Raw genomic sequence first — 21909 nt, forward strand, 5'->3', positions numbered from 1 at the left:
ATCCCCCTCTATACAGCACACTGTCTTCTACTCATATAAGTACTTTGATAGAAATTGTTATTGTATGTACATTTATACATACAAAATAATGACCGACATGTTAGAAACCTCACAAAGGAATATAAAGTGAAGGGCTAAGCTCCGTGAAACAAGGAATGCAGACATGGCTTTACATTTCCTACAACTTCAAATATGAAACAACAGCTGCATATCATTTTTCGAATCTCCAGTCTACATCCACATTCTAGCGTCTTCAGAACCAAGCCAAGCCTATACAATCCGACATTCCACTCGCTCGAAGCTGCGCGTTGAAGCGCCACACATTGCTGGCTTACAACGTCGCCGTACATTCTCACAATGTACTCTGCCAGCAATGGAATGTAAAAATATGTGAAGAACGACGTTTCGCAATATTTACGGCCTTCGAGATGTGAAGGTATTCGCTTCGGGTTGAGAATTATTCGCGTCGCGATAGTTTTCGTTGAGATATGCAAGCAATTTTGTGATCGTTATATCTGTACGGTTTGATATGAACTGAATGGCACCACATCTTTTTGTTCTTTTGTTTTGGCCTACCTTATTAATATTAAGCGAGTGACGTCTAGTTACTACGGGCTACCTTTGTGTACGATTAGAGTACAGTTAAATTTTCAAATTTTAATTACTGCGTGACCGATTTCGACATTTCGACACGGACAAAAGATTTAAATAGCATTCTATGAATCGAGAGAGAATAAAACCCTGTTACTTTTTAATTCAACTCACAAGCTTATGATCACGACCAAAAAAATCCGATCCAATCAACTGAAATGTAAAACATCCTCATGACTGTTAATTCTCATATCACAACAATTTAAAATCTAAACATCACAATTAAATCATAATTACCGCCATGTTTCAAGCTTATGAGCTATCTCAATACTGTAACAAAAGGATGTTGAATTATAAAATAGGCGTCACCTTACATTTTACGGTTTCCGTCGCAGTCGCCGTAGACGGTAGAGCGGCCACAATTACGCCAGCGCGGGATAATCCTGCAAACAAAAGAAACAATGAGAGGTGATTAACCTTTTGTTTTGTATACTTCGTCACATATTTTTGCTTGTAATTTGTTAAGCTAGTTTGTTTTGAATTTTAATATCTAATTTATTCAATGACTACCGGCCGCCCACGGCTTCGTTTGCTTGGCCTTTAGTTTTCCCGATTTTATAACATTTTTACTGCTGATGTCTTTTTTTCCCCTGGTTATTTCTTCAATGGGGAATTTCCCAAAATCCTTTCGTAGTGCTTATTAAACAAATTTTAGGCACATTAGATTTTACCTTGATGATTTTCTTATCCGTTAGAGCAAGTGATAATTATTTGTAATACACACATTACTTCGAAACGTCATTGGTGTTTTTCCTCGGGTACGATCCTTGGACCAAGACATGTCTGTGAACTTAAACCACTCGGCTATCACTGCTCCTCGAATGAAATGCTCTATATACGAAACATAGTTTACTATTTCAAATATCACCAGCAGAGTCATAAGCTAGTACCACAATGTTATTACAATCAATTCTCCTTATTTCTTAGTATTTCTGAATACATAGTCTTAGCACAGTCTAACACATGTAATAGTATCTGCGCACATGTGTTCGTGCTGGCGCCTGTACCGAGAGTATAAATCTTATACATCTCAGACTTGATGCCGTTTACACTGTTTGTGCTTGGATTTAACTGATTTAAGGAGTTGAATACAGTTGAATAGGAATTTAATATAGTATTATTAAAAATGTTAGTAATGCTTGTTTGCAATTGTAGGAAACCTTGCATCTCTAAGATTTAAATAGCTTACCTTCGTATTGAGATGGTTATAGGAATTACTACTCTAATTCTATTAGGTAGCCCGTGTTTTGCAGTGGGCTGGCAATGGGTGTTATTAAGGAGAAGTATTTAAGAGAAAAATACTAACTTTAAGTTACCTATTGGTAGCCGACACTGAAACCAGCTAATACGTGTAATTCTTCAATACCTTTATTTTTCTTTATGTTTCATCAACATATACCCAAACAATATCAGTAGCATCAGCTGTCACATAACCCCAAATACGAAACCAAAAACAAAAATATATCAAACACAAAATGAGCAGTTACCCTGTGAAAAATATACGAGTTATTCACACAATATAAAGGCGATATCTAATCTACGATATGAATGGTTCGGGGCGTGCTCCGATCCCTACCCGAAATGAAAAAGCCGGGGCAATATGGCGATGGCAATAATTACAAGTCAGCTGACCTTTTCTACAATGTCATACGTGTCTGTTTCCATTCTGAGCACAAAGAACACAGAAAAGGGTGGAGGCACAATTATTTCGCTACAGAACAGTATTCACGTGAAAACGACCAATAAGCTTACGGATTTGTGTCGTAATAAAGAGCTATTTGTGAGAATATATATTGTTTACGAAAGGTTTCATACGAATAGAACCACTTTGGTCGTAAGTTACTTGTATATTGTTACATCGTCACGTCTATTTACAATTGGTTACTTTGTGCATTAGGCCTTTTTCTGATAAATTAAGACGTATTATTAAATAACTTACATGTTTTACATGGCATTGCTATTGGGCCTGTATATTACAGTATAGGGTGTATGATGCGTACGCATTAGTAAATATTTAACCGACAATGTAGTCACAGGTTGCGATACTCTCGTCCTAAATTTTTAATATTTGTATTAAAATAATTCCAGGATTTTTATACAAGTTTTTTACGTTTACCAAGTCTTTCCATTCCAGCTAGAATCAGAAAGCTTTAATACTCATTCGTCGTAATTTATATTTCTTAGAAATATAAGTAATTTTTCCACAGCTATACAGTAAAGACTCCTATTATGAATAGTGCAAACTTTATACAAGTTAAAACTACAAGCCTTAAGGGTATTACCTTCTCAGGTGACTTTAAATTACCCTACAACGATGAAACAAATAAACCTTGTAGTAAAGTGAAAAAGAAGAGCATTTTTGTCATAAATGGCGACGAAAAAATTTAAAGCCTCGACTGGGATATGAACCTGACACTTCCAATTTAATGTGAATTATCTATATAAGTATGTATTTTGAAGTATATAAGTATGTTTATCAGTTATTTGGTTACTATAGTACAAGCTCTCCTTAGTTTGGAATCAAATTACCGTATGTGAGTTGTCCAATGACATATTTATTTGATATATTTATTTATTTATTTAATGAAATAAAGTCACACGGTCAAAAAGACTCGGTTTTCAGAATCTCAAGAATCTCAGAAAGAGGTCTCAGAATGAAAAAGCCAAAGAATGACGTCTAAGTCCATCACAGGGAGGTCTGATGAGTCTCTTAAAAAAATGCCTTTTAATAAAAACAAAATGTTGTAAATAAATAGTAATAAAACTTGTACTGAATCCCAAGCCGTAATAACATAACACAAACAAAACTCACTGTCACTACAAATAAATGAAGAAAGTGATTTGTTTGAAACAATTCTCACCGCAAGAAACAATCAACAAGGAATTTGTTTCAAACTTCAAACGAAATAACATTCAGAAACAGTTACTGGAATTTACAAACTCAATTCTAAGATTGTTGCACTTACTGGGAAATTATTTATCTTTCTTTATTTTTATGGTCACTTTGGTGCCAAAGTTGTTACAATCATATTAACATGGCTTAATGCTAGTTACTCCTAAATCATAACAACCGGAACTGATTTTAAGGAAACTAACCGAAGCACAAAGTACTCAGCTCAAACACCGCTAGCGGCCACCCAGTTTCAAAAAGTCCGCATTAAATGTTGCTTAACTTAAGCAAAGAAATGGGCCTCTACGGTCAGTGAGGTACGTAACGTACGGGTGTCAATTATGATTTGATTTTTTACGTAACAATGAGGTTATTGTTATCGATTAACATAGCAGTACTTAATTAAAACACCGTTATGTACTTGCCTAAAATAATAAGCAAAATATAGATTAGATAACCAAATAAGAACGGCGATGAAAATTTCATTTGAATCCAGATTTTACTCGTACCATTTCATTACACAATTTCGAAGAAAATAAGATTCAGTATTACTCAAACTAATACGAATTCAATAACTGAATAATTTTGAAATTCAGGTAGAAACTTCGGACGATTTCATATTTTTAACTGCACCAAATGAATTTGAAATTCACTAGTCGTCGTGGTGCCGTTGAAAATCTCTGGCGAATAAATAAAAATCAAAATGAAATAATAAACTAGAGGCAACGTTCTGAAAGTTGTTCGTTGCAAGTTCGCCAATGATTTTCGATTTGTAAAGTTTAAAATTGCGCTAACTGTTAGCTGCGCTGTTTCTGAACACGATTTCATATTTTATTCGTTAACTATTACTAGTTGCAGGTGCGAATAGTTTATTACAGTTCTCTCTTTTTAATGACTTGTTTTGAGTGAAGTTTAATGCTCCAGTTCAGTTTAATGGATGTGTGTACTCGTGTTTTATCTTGGCTCGTGAATGTTCTTCATAAAAGCTATGTTTACGGAATTATATTGAAGGTGTTTTCATAATTTTAGTTTTAATTACTGTAATGGGATTTCTGTTTGGTCGCAGAATTATGGAGCAGAACTTTACATAATGCTTACAATATTTTGCCAGGTTTTTGACGGGATAAAAAAAGAATACGCTACAATTGCTTCTAATACGCATTGCTCAAGTTAATAAGCCATTATAGAGGAAATAAATTACCATTTTGCATAGTTTAGGATCGTTTTAAGGACTTTTTAAGACTAGGAGCTTACCTGCAAAGTCAGTTCTCTTGCCATCGTGATATTTACGACTTATAAAGAAGCTATCCTTATTGTCAATAACAATTTCGGAGATAACATTTATAACCGCCGAAAGGTCAGCACAGATTTCTCAGAAAAAGTAATATAATATTTTTCTCAAGTACATTTTCTAAATAAAACGAATGACATTCAATATGAATACTTACAAAGTCAAAAATACTAGGGAATTTGATACCCAAAAACTTAGAATTAAAAGTTTTGGACTTTTAAATTAAATGGCCTCTTTTATTTACGTTTCAGAGGTATCACGTTCAAATAAAAAATCTCAAATGTTTATTAGATTTGAAGAAGGGATTAATTTCTTAAATATTAAGTAGAAGGAAAAGGTTACCCTTAAAATACAAATTTCCCTTCGTTAGAAACATAAAATTAATTGAAATTGAATTATAAAAAGGGTGCTTAGTATTTTTTTTTAATTTGAAATTTAAATAACTTTTTTCTTAAGCAGATTTTTATGGTTTCTTGTGTTTTTAGATTATTTTTGTGTTATGGAAAATGTTTGGAAGACAGATAACAATAAATTTTTAATTTTATTGACCCTAGGTTGAAATATTTATCAAGGATAATACAGTGCTAGTTAAGTTACTTACGACACCGTAGCTTCTGTTTATTTAGGCTTTAGCGATGATAGCCGAGTGGTCTTGGAATTTACTGGCTGTCCTAACAGCAAAAAAAATTATCTAAAATAAAGTTCTGAGTAGAATGCAAAGTCCCCAATTACCACTTGGCCAGAGTGTGGTGGACTTTTGTCTATTCCCTTTCTCCAACCTTTGCTCAGCACTGGGACATTAAGGTACAACAAGGAACAATCTACGATTCTCGCAATATTATGTTAAAAGTACTACCTAGCTAAGGCTGTATTCCTTGCACTTAAAGCTTCGCTCCACGAGTCACGAATACAAATTAACATTGCTAATTAGCTTCAACGATATATCCGACGTTAGCGAACTCGTATGTTACTGTTCGTGTGTTTCATGTATATAGTACGTTATGTAGGGTATTTAGATCATTTATATCGGCATGTGTATTTGTAACTAGCGGCCGCCCGCTACTTCGTCCGCATAGACCTAGGTTTTTCTTATTATTGTATGTAATGTAGTTGTCCCTTTTTAACCTCTTCGGGGAGAAATTTCCAGAAATCCTTTCTTTGTGCTTTTTTACACCGCCTAAGACATATTTATACCAAGATTCATCTATCTACGCTCAGTAGTTTCGGCTGTGCTTTGTCTATCAATCGGTTGGTTAATCAGTCCCTAGCGGATATTAAACTAACGAAAATCAATTTCACAAAATAATGTTTATGCACTTTGTTTTCTAGAGAAGCGGAGGTAGCTTAATAAGTTGAACTTTGGTATATATTTTTAAGCATTAACTGCTTAATTTACTGTATTATTTTTCTACATTTAATGAAGTTTCTTGTTTGAATCTCAAAATCCTTAATAAATTCTTACCTTACGTTTCCTATTGCTAGTTTCGTTTATACTCCATCTTGACGTTAAACAGTCGGTTGCCGTTAAACAATCGCTTGCCGTTATTATAGCTACAGCGAGGACTGTACTATGCTACAACCAGTATATAATTCAGCCATTTAATCTATACTAACTCTTTTTATCCTGCCATCAATCTGCTGCATAATGAAATTCAGTTTCACCATTATTGACAACGCGGTTAGACGTGCTACCCACTCATTTACTACAAGTATCTATCGCATTAATAACCCATACACTGCGGGTTATCCACTAGCGAATACATCACCAGTCACTTTGTACTACGCGATGTATTTTGTTAAAGGATAATTTATCGATGCGAGTGGTTTTTTGGCAGGATACTCTATTAAGTTTTCAATGAGGTATAAAGAGTTATGAGTGGGAAGGAGGTCAATGAACTGTGTACGATCATTAGGTAAGAGAAGGTTCTCTTTCTTCTTGGTTAATTTAGTGGTAAATAGGTGTGATGCGTTGTATATTTCTAGATATTAGTAACAAAAACAATATAATAAAGCGTTAAGGTCCTTAAAGCCATATAAGAGAACAACATTGAGTATGAACTTTAAATTCAAAGGTAAATAAGCCTTATTTATTATGTGTTTAGGAAGAGATCCATTTAGCAGTTTCGGTTTGTTCAATAGTACTAACAAGTTACAGAGTTTCGGTACAGGAAAATGAAAATATTCTAATGTTATGTCACGTATTTTTTATTGACTTTATAACAATGGTATGTGTCATCTTATAATGTATATAAAAGAAGTTAACACAAGTGGATTAGTACTCTATAAAAGCGGGCCATGGACCTATGAAAATGGCCTTGCGAGAAAATTAAGACAACCATAGCAAGGACGGCGACCCACACCATAAAAAACAGTAATTATTTAACAAAATAAACACAATACATCTGTTATTTGTAAAATCACAAAGCAGTATACGAACCGAAGTATATTTGACACCTCACAATGTTGTACGAACAAAAATACAATTTTGATTAAAACTTTATCTAGAGGGGCGGTTAATTTAACTTTTTTTTTGCGGTTCCCTCGTTTTTTGTGCCAGTATTGTTGTGATACCAGTCGTGGTAAATTGTATTTGGAGACAAGTTACTAAGACTTTTGAGGGTGTTGGGAAGTGTGCGTTGCTTTGCTAAGGCGGTCTGGGTTTGATGACGGGATGATGTAATTTAAGGTGTAGTTTTATAATAATAAATAAAATTAATAAATGTAACCCATTAATGTCCCACTGCTGGGCAAAAGTCTCCTCCCAGAAAAAGAGAGAGATTAGGCCTTAAGCCCACCGCGCTGGCCAAGTTTAATAATGATTGGGTTAAATGTGTTTGAGTTATAAAAGTTCATATGCTGAATATGCTTAATGATTGCTAGTTTATGTGTTGCTTATACAAAGTGGTTTACTTCAAACATGGACAAGCTTAGGTACTTATTCTCTTATGAAGCGTGATAGTTTTAGTTTAGTTCAATATTTCATGCAATCAATGCTGAACAAAATAAACCAAGTAGAATGTTAATGAAAATAGTGTTCTGTAAACTAAACTACTTGGCAATGCATAGTAAACACGGTAGTAACATCATAAAACAATCTACACTATCCAGAGATTTGAGTAAACAAAATATACATAAAATTGAATAAATTAACGTCCATGAAAGTGGAGGGAAGAGACAAAGAGAGTAGAGTGTAACACACAGCGCGGTTGCGGGGCGGGCGCGTGGCGGGTGCGGGTCGGAGTAACAATATGACCCCTTCAGTAGCTCGATTCTCTACTACTATCGACTACCGACAACCGGCTAGCTATCGAGAAATTTTACACGAAAATCTTGTTAGCACCTCTACCGGGCTCCGTAAGAACTATTTTGGCAGTACATTTTAAATATAAAACTCTCGATACTCGACAGTACAGACTATACAGACTTGCACTAGAAGTAGTTTTATGGACAACTATAGACACAAAGCGGGCGCGAGACGAGTGCGAGTTTAGTGTTGATCAGTTACGAGTCGTGCGCGGGTCTGGTACAGGTTGCGTTAGCGTTGCATGCAGGTTGCGTGCCGGTCTTTTGTGTCTGCGGGTCACGTTAATTGCGGTTACAGCATTAACAAAACTACGTATTTATAACAACTACTGCAGCTAACATAACATTACCGCAAACGACTCGCACTCGCGTTGTGTGTGAAGATAGAAAACCGCGCGTCTCACGCATTGTAACCGACCCGACTCGCTCCCGTCTGTATGTTTCACGCTTAAGTTTGTTGCGGTCTAAGTAACAAGTTTTACGTTTGCTGTTATGTATTATTCTTTCACGAGAACTCATAATTCTTTATGCCCACTTAGTACGGGGATGCGGTGACCTATATTACACGTTATTTATGTGTTAAGAACTGCTGTTAAGAGATTTCTTGGAGAAACGATTAGTTGTGCGGTTGCATGGAATTTTGTTTTGAAATGTGCTATTACTATAACAATACGATGAGAGGTTTTCTGACTCGTGCACTAGGAACTCTCGCACACTAATTTATTCGAAAAAAAAACATATTTGATCTATAGGAATTTTTGTTTGCAAACCGTAGGTACTAATAGGTAGGTCTATTAATTGGTATCTTTTTTTTTTTACTTTTACTATAAGCCCTTTTTGTTTTTCATTGCAGGGCAAACGCCTCACCTCGATTCTTTCAAATCTGTCTGTCCTGTGTATCATCATGAAACCTGAATCGTGGTCGTTTGCATCAAGTTAATAGAAATAAAGTAACCTCTACCTAAAATTGGCTAGACTTAATGATGCAAATGCTGAGATTTGACTCAAGATAAAAGTAATATTCTATAGAAAAAATCATTTGGTATTTGTTAACTGAATGAACTTACATTTATGATTGACTAGATTTTCAGCTACATTATTTTCAGTTAACCTTCGATTACTTATATACGTTTATTCGTAGTTTATTTCACGAAAGAACACCGTGATCAGATACCTCGTCCCAACAGTATTAATATTCTGTTCGTTTCACAGAATAATTCAGTAACTCCGATATTTTCTTTATTGTCTGTCTGAAAGCTATGATTTATGGTCGGATTAATCATTTTATTTCATTTTTTATATTCATATTTCGTTTTCGGTCAATATTATATATTTCGGCCGTTCTTTATCACAAATTAAGGTTGTGTTGACATGTTTGGTGAGTTTATTTGCGGTTCAGTGTTTTGATTCTGAGGTCAATGATTCCATTGAAAAAGTATTTTGTGAATATAGTGAGCTGTTGGTACTATCTAATATATTATTAAGGTTTACTGATATCATTTTCACTTTGTTTTAGTTTTGCATCAGGTTTAGTCTACGTTCGGCTAAAGTTTCTCCTTTTTAGTATGTTTAATAATATAATAGCCATGTCAAATACCTAATAGCTTTTGCTCGGAAGGAAGAGGCTTGTTTAAAAGTTATAATTATTTTGTTGAGATCTCCAAACCTAAGACTTTTCGAAGCAAAAGTTTAGGAGATCAAGTAGCTCAAAATTTATTTATCGATTGAGCGCGATGAAAATGAATAGGTAAATAATAATTTTAATTCTGATTATCAGATACTTAACCTACTTGCATTCTTGTCGTAGCCAAAATATAATATAAAACAATAAAATTAAATGGCCTAGTATTCAATGAAAGTTTCAATATAAACAAACAATAACAAATTCATGATTTACAATTAGAGTGAAATGCAATCACACGAATATTTGAAACAAACCGTTTTGTTGACAGATTGGAAATAACTCCTCTATTAAATACAACTATGTGATTATTTTCTAAATTTGATACCAATATCAAACGTTGCAGCAAATTTAAAACGCCTTTGATATTGATATGTTTCGTTATTTGTAAATTGAAAACAAAGTAACAAAGTAAACTGTATAAAAAAAACTTTATTCGCTGTTTCTCTTTTTTCTGATAGAGTGCTTGAAGTAAAGTAGGAACCTTTATTTGAGTTGAAGTGTACAATATTGTTTCAAATTGTGTCAATTAAAATTTACACATTTGCTGTCGTGACATACCTACTTGGTATGAAAATAGTAAAACTTAGGTGAATCTTGTCTATCGAAGGGAGCTTCGATAGGCAAGATTCACCTAAGTATAACCCATAACCTGAGAAAGCTCATTAATTAGGAGTAATTAATGAGTTTTATCGGGTTATGGGTTTCTAGAACGGGAGAGGGGTAGGGCTTTGGTGACGGGACCGAGTACGTGTGGACATTGTATACCTTCAAGAATTGTTAAAGAACTCTTGCATCTTTTACCAACTTCATATAGGTTCATATAGGTGAGGTTTTTAGAACAAGTAATAGTTTTTAATCACTAAATCGTTTATAAGCCATTAATGTGTTTTTTGGATCAGAACTTTTAATCACTTGCACGGTATCCGCTAGCTTATTCTACTGACTTTCCTGTTTTTCACAGCTTTTTGCTCGAACAATAGCTCGTGATTTTCACACGAAGCACCGCAACCACCATTAATACAGGACAATATTATGGTGTGTGAGTGTGGCACAGGTCAATCAGTAGCAATGGGGCGGTATAATGCTGATCGCCATTTAATTAGGCACGACCACCGACCGCGCGGCGCGGGCACCGAACACGTCGCGTTTCAATAACCACTTATTTGATGTACACTTATGTTATGGTTTATGAGGTTTTTGACACGGGAAAAAAGTATTAAAATATTTTTTTTTAATAGCCGAGAGAGCAGTGATAGCCGAGTGGTATAAGTTGACACCTCCCACGCAAGTGGTCGCAGGTTCGAACCCGAGGCAACACACCAATGACTTTTCGAAGTTATGTGTGTATTGGAAATAATTATCACATGCTCCAACGGTGAAGGAAAACATCGTGAGGAAACCTTGCATGCCTAAAGTTTGTTTAATACATTTATTGAGGGCATGCAAAGTCCCCAACCCGCAGTTGGCAAGCGTGGTGGATTTAAAGCCTAACCCCTCCCTCATTTACGGGAGGAGACCCTTGCCCAGTAGTGGGACAGTAATGGGTTAAATTTATTTATTTTTATTTATTTATACTATCTAAAGTTGCAGTTATTTAGTCACGTAAAAGACTTGTATACCCTCCAAATTCAGGGATGCTTGATAGCAAATGTGAATGTGACTGTTTGTCTACCAACCATGGAGCGCAACTGGTTATATTCCCCCTTTGAAAAGCCCCTTTGAATTTACTTACTCAGCATGTTTTAGACTGTATGCTACCATTAGATTTTGGCTGATACTGAAATATAGCAATTCCTTTTTCATTTCTTGTTGAATTGACAGCCGACTCCCGCTTTAAAAATTGTATACATTTTTTAAAGTATTTAGAAGTTATGTGTGTATCAAGCGTGCATTTGATTACAATATCGACCATTAACGTACCCTTTCTGTAATGATTAGAAAGGCCGTGAGAAAATAATGCATTGTACAACAGTTTACCAAAAACAATCGCCTTATTTATTTTCAATTTGAAGTGAAAACAATTGTTTGAAATTCCAATACAGATGTAAAGTTGTAGCGCGATGTTTAGGCTGGATCTGAACAATTTGTAACAAGCAAACCCAATTAAACTTTTGTAGATGGAACTCAGCTCTCAAATACATTAGCGGTCAGAAACAATTCGTGTTTGTACATAATATACTTGTATACTTACTCTATTACAATATTTGTATGATCAATAAGTTCATTGTCCTATAGTCTTCTCATTTTTATCTCTCATTCTGATAATAGCAGGTAAACAGCGTAGTACATTCAAGTGAATCAGATAAATGAAATTATAACAGAAAAACCCCCATAGTGCAGTGCTTAAGGTGCTCGCCACTTTCAATGTGTCGCTAGGTCGTGGTTTCGATTCTTACCTATAACAAGTATGTGTGGTTTTATATTTTAAACGGTGGTCTCGCAGTGAGTCTATTCCGAGTTCGGAAAAAGCTTTAAATATCAAAAATACAAAAAAGAGAAAAAATAGCAAGCCACAGTAATAATTTGGTAAAAAATCGATATGGCAGAAGACATTTAAAAAATCTCCAACCGCCTATAGTAAAATTTACACTACGTTTATAACAAACACCATAAAATAAAGAATAAACTCAGTCCCATGATAAATCGCATCGCTCTATAAGCTTTGACTGATAAACTGGAGGTACATTGACTTATAGGGCAACGGCTTCTCATAATAGTTTCCTTTGTTAAGCCTGAGGGGCAATAAAGGGATTACCGAGGGCTGTTGCTCCAGAGCCTGTGTTATAGCATTAATTATTGTCACTGGGTACAGTATTATTATGTATAATAATATGTTACATGATAATGCATTCTTTGAAACAACAGCTTGTTAGTTGAACTAGTGGAATTATTTCTAACAGCAACATTTTAGTTGTATTTTTTTTTAATAATGATCAAAATAATATTTTATTCATGCATAAAAAATATCATGCGTTTTTCCCATAGGTGTAGGTAGACCAAAGAATAAAATATTTTATTCAATTTATATAAGAGATTTTCTTGGAATTTCGGACTTTATGAAAGTTTTTGCTTTTGATTTTTTTTTAATAAACTAAAACAAATTCAATATCCACTATCGTTTTAAAAATACTGAGCCTGATACCGTAGTGCCCAAAATGACACGAATCAAATATTATAAGATACAATATCAACTATTTGTGTTCACGTATATTTATACTTAACTACCTAACAGTATATTAAATAAGACTATAGAAATATTAGCAAGCACCTTTATTAATAAGTTAAAACCATGCCGCGGGCGAAAATGGACTGAGAAAGATTTGTCTTATCAAATCCAAACAAAAAATTTTTTACAGGCAGACTGAAGTCTTATTCTTCAATAATTAATTACTTCAATGAAAACATCTCTAGAGTCCAATTGTAAAAAAATATATTTCACTTAGAGATTAAAACATGAGGCACTAAGAGTTCGTGTAATATTTAAAAGATTGTTTTAAACAAAGAAAGTAAAACGATTGTAGATTAAGGTCAGAATTGTAACACGAATGATCTAGAACACTTCTACTGAATACTGATAGATTTCTTTTACATTTTAAGTATTTATTTATGACTCCATTTCGTTTAATATGTATGTAGTACTATATTAGGTTGTCCTGTATGATAAGATGTTGGGTCGGAATGAGGTAAGGAACGTTTGTAAGGATCGTACCAAGTAACGTTCTTTGGCCTCTGCCTACCCCCTGCGGGAAAAGGCGTGATGTTATTGTATGTATGTAGCTATGACAGTCTGAGATGTGGTAGTTACCTAATTGCATACTGGAAATAAATTTCATGCTCTTTGTCTACACGTGTAAACTAGACCACGGATACAACTTTAGAATTACTTGGTATGGTATATATGTTTTGTATTAGGCGTCAATCACCCCAAATAGTAGAGATTCGACACTTCATAATAATTACGTAGTGCCGGCAGCACACAGAATGTTCAAAATGTTCTTGGTGGTATTTCAAGCATTGTTTTACTAGAGATAGAACTAGATTCACGGATGAAAAATGAAGGATCTGATGCAAAATATCATTAGAATCTGAATATTGCCAACTGTCGATATATATTTCTCGCTATAAAATTCGTTTTAAAATTTTAGACTTATAAACAAAAATAATAATAAAACAAGAACATCGACTTGCTGTCTATTAACATAACATGTAAGTAGAAATCTCAAGAAACACCACAGACAGTCTACAAGAACCATTAACAAATAAGGAAATCACCCACAATGAGGATCTCTGCAAACATTTTTGTTCTAAGTGGCTCAGTCAATGAGTAGGTCTGACTCCGGTGTCGATTATTCCCGATTATTCTCTTGTGTTCGGGCGGGGGGTGAGGGGGGAGGGTCGCGGCATTATAAACACTCGCTCGACACTAACGCGATTTAAGGCTCTGTCCTGTTGACTTCATATGTGCTGTAAGGCATAAGAGCTAGCGGTAATGCCAGCTGATTTATGTTATTGATTTATTGCTGCTTTTGTGAGGTTGTATTAGCGGCCTGCAGATCTAAAGAAGTTCATATATAACGTTGTTGAATCTACAGTTAGTTTAAATTTCGTAATCAAATCATCGCGTGCTTATAAAGCTGCTATAGAATAAAAAAAACGTACGAAAAGTGGAAGTATTTTATAACATGCTTAGATTTCTTGAGCAATATTCACGTCTGTGTTGATTATCATTCAATGAAATAAATATGCAAACATAAAACGTACGTATTGTTTTTTTTTATAAAACTCAAAGGCAACTCCCACACTAAAAATTGCAGGGAATTTTACAAACATACAAACAGCGGACACAAAGTACAATCAGACCGGGAGCAATTATTTGTCACTCGCGCAAATAATTAGCCAGTATGGGAATCAAACCCAAAACCTCCCTCTCTTTGATATTTTACTTCTAGCAGCATGTCGCAATTATATACACAAAGTAATACGGCGCATTCTACACTTCATGAGTGTACCCCCAAAACGCTTTCTCTTATAAACTAGTCTTCATATCAAACCTTAAGCCGTCCGACTTAGACGTACTCCCTTGCTTAATTTCTCGGAATGAGCTCTTAAGCGCGGCCCTTCGCTCCTCCGGCTCGAAGGCCTACACCTGAAACTTGGACTATTTAATATGGCCTCCTTGTTTACCTACATTGCATTTTATGTTGCCTGTAGGATTAATAACAGAGCGGCTTAGTGGTAATGAGTGAGATTACAACGGTTCCGATTCTAAGTAAGATGTTGGGGTTTTTAATTTGGTAATTGCTTTTGTATTTGTAGCACAGTGATTATTAATGGATAAGTATTTTATGAACGATATTTGACCAACGATTTTTTTTGTGGACGTTTTTTTCGTAATACTATTGTTTTTTTTCTTACGAACCATGTACTTGGCTGTTGAAACTAAAAATGGTCCACAAAAAAGCAAACAGAAACATATTTACCTTCAATAAATAATAACAAAAACCTTAATGTAACAATATGAAAATAGCTACGATACCCGCGATTATATTATCAAGTTGTTTATTCAACATCAAAGGAAGCCTAACTATGCAGATTATGTTTACTTGAAAGGTAGATAGAATTACAAAAGCCAAGTCCGAAATCGTTATTTAAAACGTCTGAAGTTTATTCGGCCTTTGTAGGTAAGACGATATTCAAATCGTTTTGGATTCAAAAGAAAAAACAAACGTAATTGATAAAGTAAGCATTGCTGTCGTTTGCGAAGCGAATTCCGTCGATACACATTTTGAATGGTAAACGGCTAATGGATGCGAAAAACTGAGTCGTCATCGAAAAAGTAAAAATTAAGTTGTTCTTCAGTAATATTGTCACGTACTGATTGTTCTGCTGTTTTATGTTAAAGCTCCGCGATTTGCTTTGAAATACGAGTTTCGTAATGCCTCGGTGGTTTCAGCGGAATCTGCATAAATAAGAATTTTTCCAACTGTTCTTGAAGGGTAGGTACTGTAATTATGAAATTTGTTGGCAGTTGGCAGTAGTAATAAATACCTACTACAAGAGAATTTTTACTTTCATATAAAAGCAGGATAAAGAGATAATAAGCCGATATTATCGACTATGGATAATTACACTACTATAGCGCGATTTCCATTGTTCGGTACTATCAGGTAGCGAAGCGTTTAACGTTTCAAAGTAAGTGAACAATTGTTCTTGCAAAATTGCTAGTGTTGATTATCAATCGTTCTAACACAATTTCTCGATAGCTAATCGGGTGGTGTCGTTAGTAGTCGATAGTAGGGTATCGTGTAGGTAGATAGGTAGTATAGTCGATAGTAGTAAAAAAACGTCCCTGCAGTCCGATTCTCTACTACTATTGAGTATTAACAACCGGCTAGCGTTTGAAAAATGTTGTATGACTATCTGTTCAGCGCCTCTAGCGGGCGTCGTAGAAACTATTTTAGCACTGCATTTTAAATGTCAAACTCTCGATACTTCATGGTTCCAATTGCAGAGAATCGTACTGATCTATCGTTCTAACAAAGTTTATCGATAGTGAATCGGTTAGTGATAGTCGATACTAGTCAAAAAACGCCCTTAACGATATTCTTGTAGTCTGTGGAAAACATTGATGTTAAAATCCGAGTTTTCATTTCGATTAGTGCTCGTAGTTTCGTGTAGTGTATCTGAAATGTGAACGTCCCATGTCCACTCAGAGAGAGTTAGAGAGATTACAGGGACGCTGTCCTGTTGTTCGGCTTTTCTTGCTTCGTTACAGAAATGTACGGGACGTCTGTATGCGAGTGCTTTTCACATAGAAAATCCTGATGCTCTTTTAGTTTTGGATGTTTTGATAAAAAGGAAAACTGATTTAAAAATGCTTTGAGAGAAAAATCTATATAAACATTGCACTGTATATTTAAAAAAAATGTAAATGATGTACAGGAATTAACTTTATTGTGCATTATACCCCGGTATTCTTCGATTTGTTCCAAGTTATTTATAAGAGGACATACCTAAAAAAAACAGAATTTTGCAGTGCATTTTACTTGCCAAACATTCAATAATCGATAATATCGATTGACTAAATCCGCGCTACTATCTCCTCTCAGTTTGAAAGATCTAAACTTTGAAAGTATTAAAAAATGAATCTATATACTAACACCTAAAAACCTACCCTAATTCATAACCTAAATGAATCAAGAACAACAAGCCTTCACAAAGTTAAGTTTCAACAGAAAACCGGGCATTAATTTTCTATTACTCATTGCACGTATGAAGGAAAGTTACACCTTTTGTATATTTTCTTTCACCCTCACATGAGTGGAAGTGGTATCGAGTAAGGTGTAATCCTTACCAGTTATTGAGACTCAATGGCTAACGTTACGTGAATAGGTTGTTATAGATAGGAGGAATGACACGTGACTGGTAAATGGACCGTAAAATGGCGGCTTTTGAAATAGAATTAGATATTTTTTTAAATAGTAGTGTAATGTGGATTATGTTTGATTTTAGAACTTATTAAGTAATTATTATTCTATTTAGTAGTTTTTGTTTTTGGTTACTGAAAAGTTTACTTAATTCTGGTAAAAGTGTTTTTATCATTCATTCAAGTTAAACAATAAATTTTATATTTTCACAAAAATCGCCAAGCTTGTTTGTTTAAGTTTTTTATAGTATATTTTTTTTAGTTGGTTCCTGGTTTCCAGGTTTTTGGTAGGTCATTCTAGCTTCTGAAATAAGTTCAAAAATGAAAAAAGGTATCCAGTTTTTACATAAAGAAAGCTGTAATCAAGCGTAACGATTTTAATTTATTCTTATAAGAATTCTGGACCTAAATGTGTAAAATCCGAATTCAAAACGTATCTTCTACCCAATTGTCGCTTCAAATATAGCAGAAAAAAGCAAAAGAAGCAGACCTAAATTCAAGATTATCAGTAAGTTTGAAAGAATTTATTCTACTAGGGATGGAATCACGGCGTTTTATGGTCTCCGATAAACACCAGGCAGAGAATGTAGGCCAACCTCGGCAAGAATTCCATTTCATCTCGTCATTCAATTCGCTTGAAAAAATAAGACCTTAATATTTTTACGTGTCCTGCTTTTTGAATTGTACCTACAGGTTTTATTGTGGTATCTTGATTTTTTTCGTAGAAGCTTGAATACGCTTTGCAATGAACTAAAAGATTTGAAAATACACCCGAATGGAAATTTCTGAGGGTTCGCTCTGATACATTTTAGGCGAAAGCAGGATATCTGTTAACAATATCACTCTGTAGTAAAACCAAATCAATTATAATCGGTCTTGTACCAGTATAATACATTTTTTATGAAGCAAGAGAAATAAAAATCTGTCAATACACAAAATTATTAAATACATAATCAAACAGCATCTCTTTTCCCGCAATCAAAACAAAAACCCACCTCGTACACGAACTCATCTCGATTATATCTGAAAATTACGTATTTATCATTGTTCATCCTGTTTCAATCAACGTCAGACTTGTCACCCAAATAAAGATAAATGTCATTGTGGATTCACCAACAACTTGGAACGGGGAGCGAAAAACATCGGCCCCAAGTAATGCTAATATCTCTAATAATTCAATTCAATAATTGTTTGATCCCGACGAGGGCATTAATCAATTTTCTGTACAATTCCACTGTTAACTTTGGAGCCATTTGCAAATTTAATTCTGAGTTATGTCATAGACTAAGTTGCGAGCTTGTGGGTACGTTGTTCATGTTTTGAAATCCTAATTATCATTGCCCTTTTTGTTTCAACGTATCTATGGTCAACCTATAGCTGGTGCTTATGTATGTTAATATATGTTAGAACCATTAGACGTAGACATATAGATACCATAGAGACATAAAAATAATACGGTGTTACATAATTATTGGTCAATGCAATCGTAGAATAGAATGTTAATTATTGAATAGCCCAGGGCCATTATTAAATGATTAAATTTAGAAGTGTTCAGATGCTTCAAGAAGCATCTGGTCAGTGACACCATCTTGATAAGTATAGTTTTCATAATTTTGATAACCTTTCTATACTGAATAAAGATAACAATGAATGATTGGGAAATCCCCTCAACGTATTATTGCCAAATTTACGAGTGTAGTCTAGTATCCAATTAACATCGTGAGGAAACAATGCAACTGAGAGTTCGTTGAACAATTTTTAAAGGAATTTAAGTTACAATGCTCCTTATGTTTTCGTCATTCCGAAAAGTAACCCTTACCCAGCAGTAGAACGCGAAAATACGGTTCAATATTTTTTTTATAGTACATAAGCCATATTTAAAATCAATTTCGCTCAAAAAGTAACTCAACTTAAGCGTCGTATTATCTATGGAATTTAACAGTAAACGTCGGGTTTCTATTTCAAATATGTTTTGTACTAAACAAAGAATGTTTTTACCCAATAAATGCGATACATGTAGTTGAAGTATTGAACATGTAGTGTTATTAAGTGATGTTAGTCACAGCTCCAGTGGCGCAATTGGTTAGCGCACGGTACTTATAATCAGTGATACGTGTGAGCAATGCCGGGGTTGCGAGTTCGAGCCTCGCCTGGAGCAACATTTTTTAACTTTCTTCCCTTGTTTAGAGAGAAAGTGTGTTAATAGTAAAGCAAAAATATAGACGATTATCTGTGTATAGGTTTGATTGTTATTCTAGATATTGGTTTCTGTCTGTGACTGTTGAAAGTATTTAAAAATTAATAGTGTTTTTTACTTGTAGACATCTTTTAGAAAGATGAAACATCTTTTTATTTTCAATAATAAATAATAACACGCCTTTACAGCAAGCCTACGTGTCACTACAGGGCTTTTGGCATTCGACTGGCAGAAAATGTCTTTGGCATTAAGCCGCCTTTATACAAATTTTGTATAAGAAGTTTAAATAAATAAATAAATAAAAATTACGATAAATGAAGTCTGGAGGTAAGATATTTTGTATGGATGTGAATGAGGCAAGGAAAGTTTGTAAGGATCGTACCCAGTGGTTTTCTTTGGTCTCTGCCTACCCCTATGGGAAAAAGGCGTAATATTATGACAACATCTTTGGTTTTAAAATATATTGTTCAATATCCTGTCTATATCTATCTGTTAGTCTTTGCCTCTTACCTCGGATGTTTCTTTTACTCGACATAATCAGATTTCACTTAAATTATAACAGTTTCAATGATCTATCGAGAAAAGTTGCTCGTGAAAATACAGTTTTTCTTCTCTTCTTCCCCTGTTATTTGAATGTCAATCGAGTTTGGACTTCTCGATACCTACGTGTAATTTGCGTAATTGATTCCCCTGTCTTCGAGAAATTGGATTCGAGATTATCGATTGGATAATTAGGGATGAGGCGAGAGATTGTATTGAGGTTAGTGGATTCATTTATATGAGAAAACTGTTTTAAATTTTGTGTTCTTGATTTATTCGTGAGTTTGTTTTAAAGGATATTTTTTTGCCCATTACTGTCCACTGCTGGGCAAGAATATCTTCCCGATCTAGGAGGGGGGGTAAGCCTTGTAAGTTGTTAGGGTTAAGAGGAGAAAACTTGTGTATAAAGTACATTCAAAAATCAAAATCAAAAATGTTTATTTCGTTATCTCGTACAACTTTTACAATAAATGTTACATAGAGACCTCCTTTTAAGTTACTAAGTGATCTATAGTGAAATATAAATAGTATTTTGAGCGATCAGTCTTTTATTTGGGCAGTTTGGCACAGTGGGTCACAGATGCATTATTTTTACTAACGATACAGAGCAATACAAATGAAGAAAATATTTTATGAGTTGTATTGTAAATTAGAATTTCCTTACTTACTACGGAAGGTACTTATATAAAATTCCCAATTGATTTCAATTAATACTATATGTGTGTTTACTATAGTGTTATTGTAAGTTTGTTCATCACAGCTCCAGTGGCGCAATTGGTTAGCGCACGGTACTTATAATCAGTGATACGTGTGAGCAATGCCGGGGTTGCGAGTTCGAGCCTCGCCTGGAGCAACATTTTTTAGACATTCTATCTCTTGTGCTTATTGAGTTTGTTGCTGATTTTAGCACTAAATATTTGTCTTTTATTGCATTATAATAATATAAAAAAATTAAATAATTTTGTGTCAAAACAATGTCTTCAATTTTCCTCATAGCGTTAAACGATATTTATAATATTTTTCGTTGTCCTTTGGCTATTTGTCTAAGATATGAATCATAGCTAGTCAGTAAAGAATAGAGTTTTCTTTGAGTAATAATATTAAGCCATGCTGCTTTTAAATATTTCTCTCTTTAAACAATCTATAACTTAACTTTGATAATTTTAATACATTACATGTCTAATGAAAGTTCGCTTTTACTCGATTACAAGTAATTTCTCAAACAGCATAACAAATGGCGCTGAAGCCGATTTAGTTTAGCACGTTACCAAATACCGGTAACATTTCCACGAATTATGTAAGTGTTCAATATAACGAGCCTGTGGAAGAACATCGTAAGCGACAGAAAATAGGTATTTCACTTTTATATCGAAATACATAACTAAAATGAGTTAGTACTTAATGCAAAGACAACTAGATCTTTATTTGGCTAATTCTTCAGAGACAACATTTTCGATGATAGCCATCGCTAAATGTTGTCCAAAAGTGATACTAAAGTTTATTTTATTTTTGTATTTTTATTTCTAATTCATCTGGACACAAAATATTTAACGTCCCTATCTTAATAACTACTTCATAGAAATGAGTCCCTCATCCAAATATATGTTCTTTGGTACAACTATTTTCATAAACACAATGGCACATACGTAAAATAAAATTATTTTTTAGCCAGACGAATCAGTCGAAGAATGAAATCTCGAATTAATTTTTAAATAGCTTTTTTAATTATTAATTAAAGAGTGAAAAAAAATCATAAAAGTAAAAGTTATTATGCAGTACAATACAAAATCCACATTATTAAAAAACTTTTCAAACAATTCATTTGATTATTTGGTTGTGGTGTGTTTATAATAATGTAATATATCCAAAAGTCAAGCATCCATGTTTTTTTCATAGAAAACATGAATCAATAAAACGTCTCTCCTGT

General features: G+C 34.1%; 2 non-coding genes across 2 annotated transcripts; both read left to right on the plus strand.

Moving 5' to 3' along the window:
- Positions 1–19309: 19309 nt before the first annotated feature.
- Positions 19310–19403, plus strand: TRNAI-UAU (transfer RNA isoleucine (anticodon UAU)). The gene is made up of 2 exons: positions 19310–19347; positions 19368–19403. It is a non-coding gene; the product is annotated as a tRNA-Ile (tRNA).
- Positions 19404–20741: 1338 nt separating this feature from the next.
- On the plus strand, positions 20742–20835 carry TRNAI-UAU (transfer RNA isoleucine (anticodon UAU)). The gene is made up of 2 exons: positions 20742–20779; positions 20800–20835. It is a non-coding gene; the product is annotated as a tRNA-Ile (tRNA).
- Positions 20836–21909: the final 1074 nt, after the last annotated feature.

This window comes from Anticarsia gemmatalis, chromosome 15 (assembly GCF_050436995.1).
Source record: "Anticarsia gemmatalis isolate Benzon Research Colony breed Stoneville strain chromosome 15, ilAntGemm2 primary, whole genome shotgun sequence".
Taxonomy (NCBI): Eukaryota; Metazoa; Arthropoda; class Insecta; order Lepidoptera; family Erebidae; genus Anticarsia; species Anticarsia gemmatalis.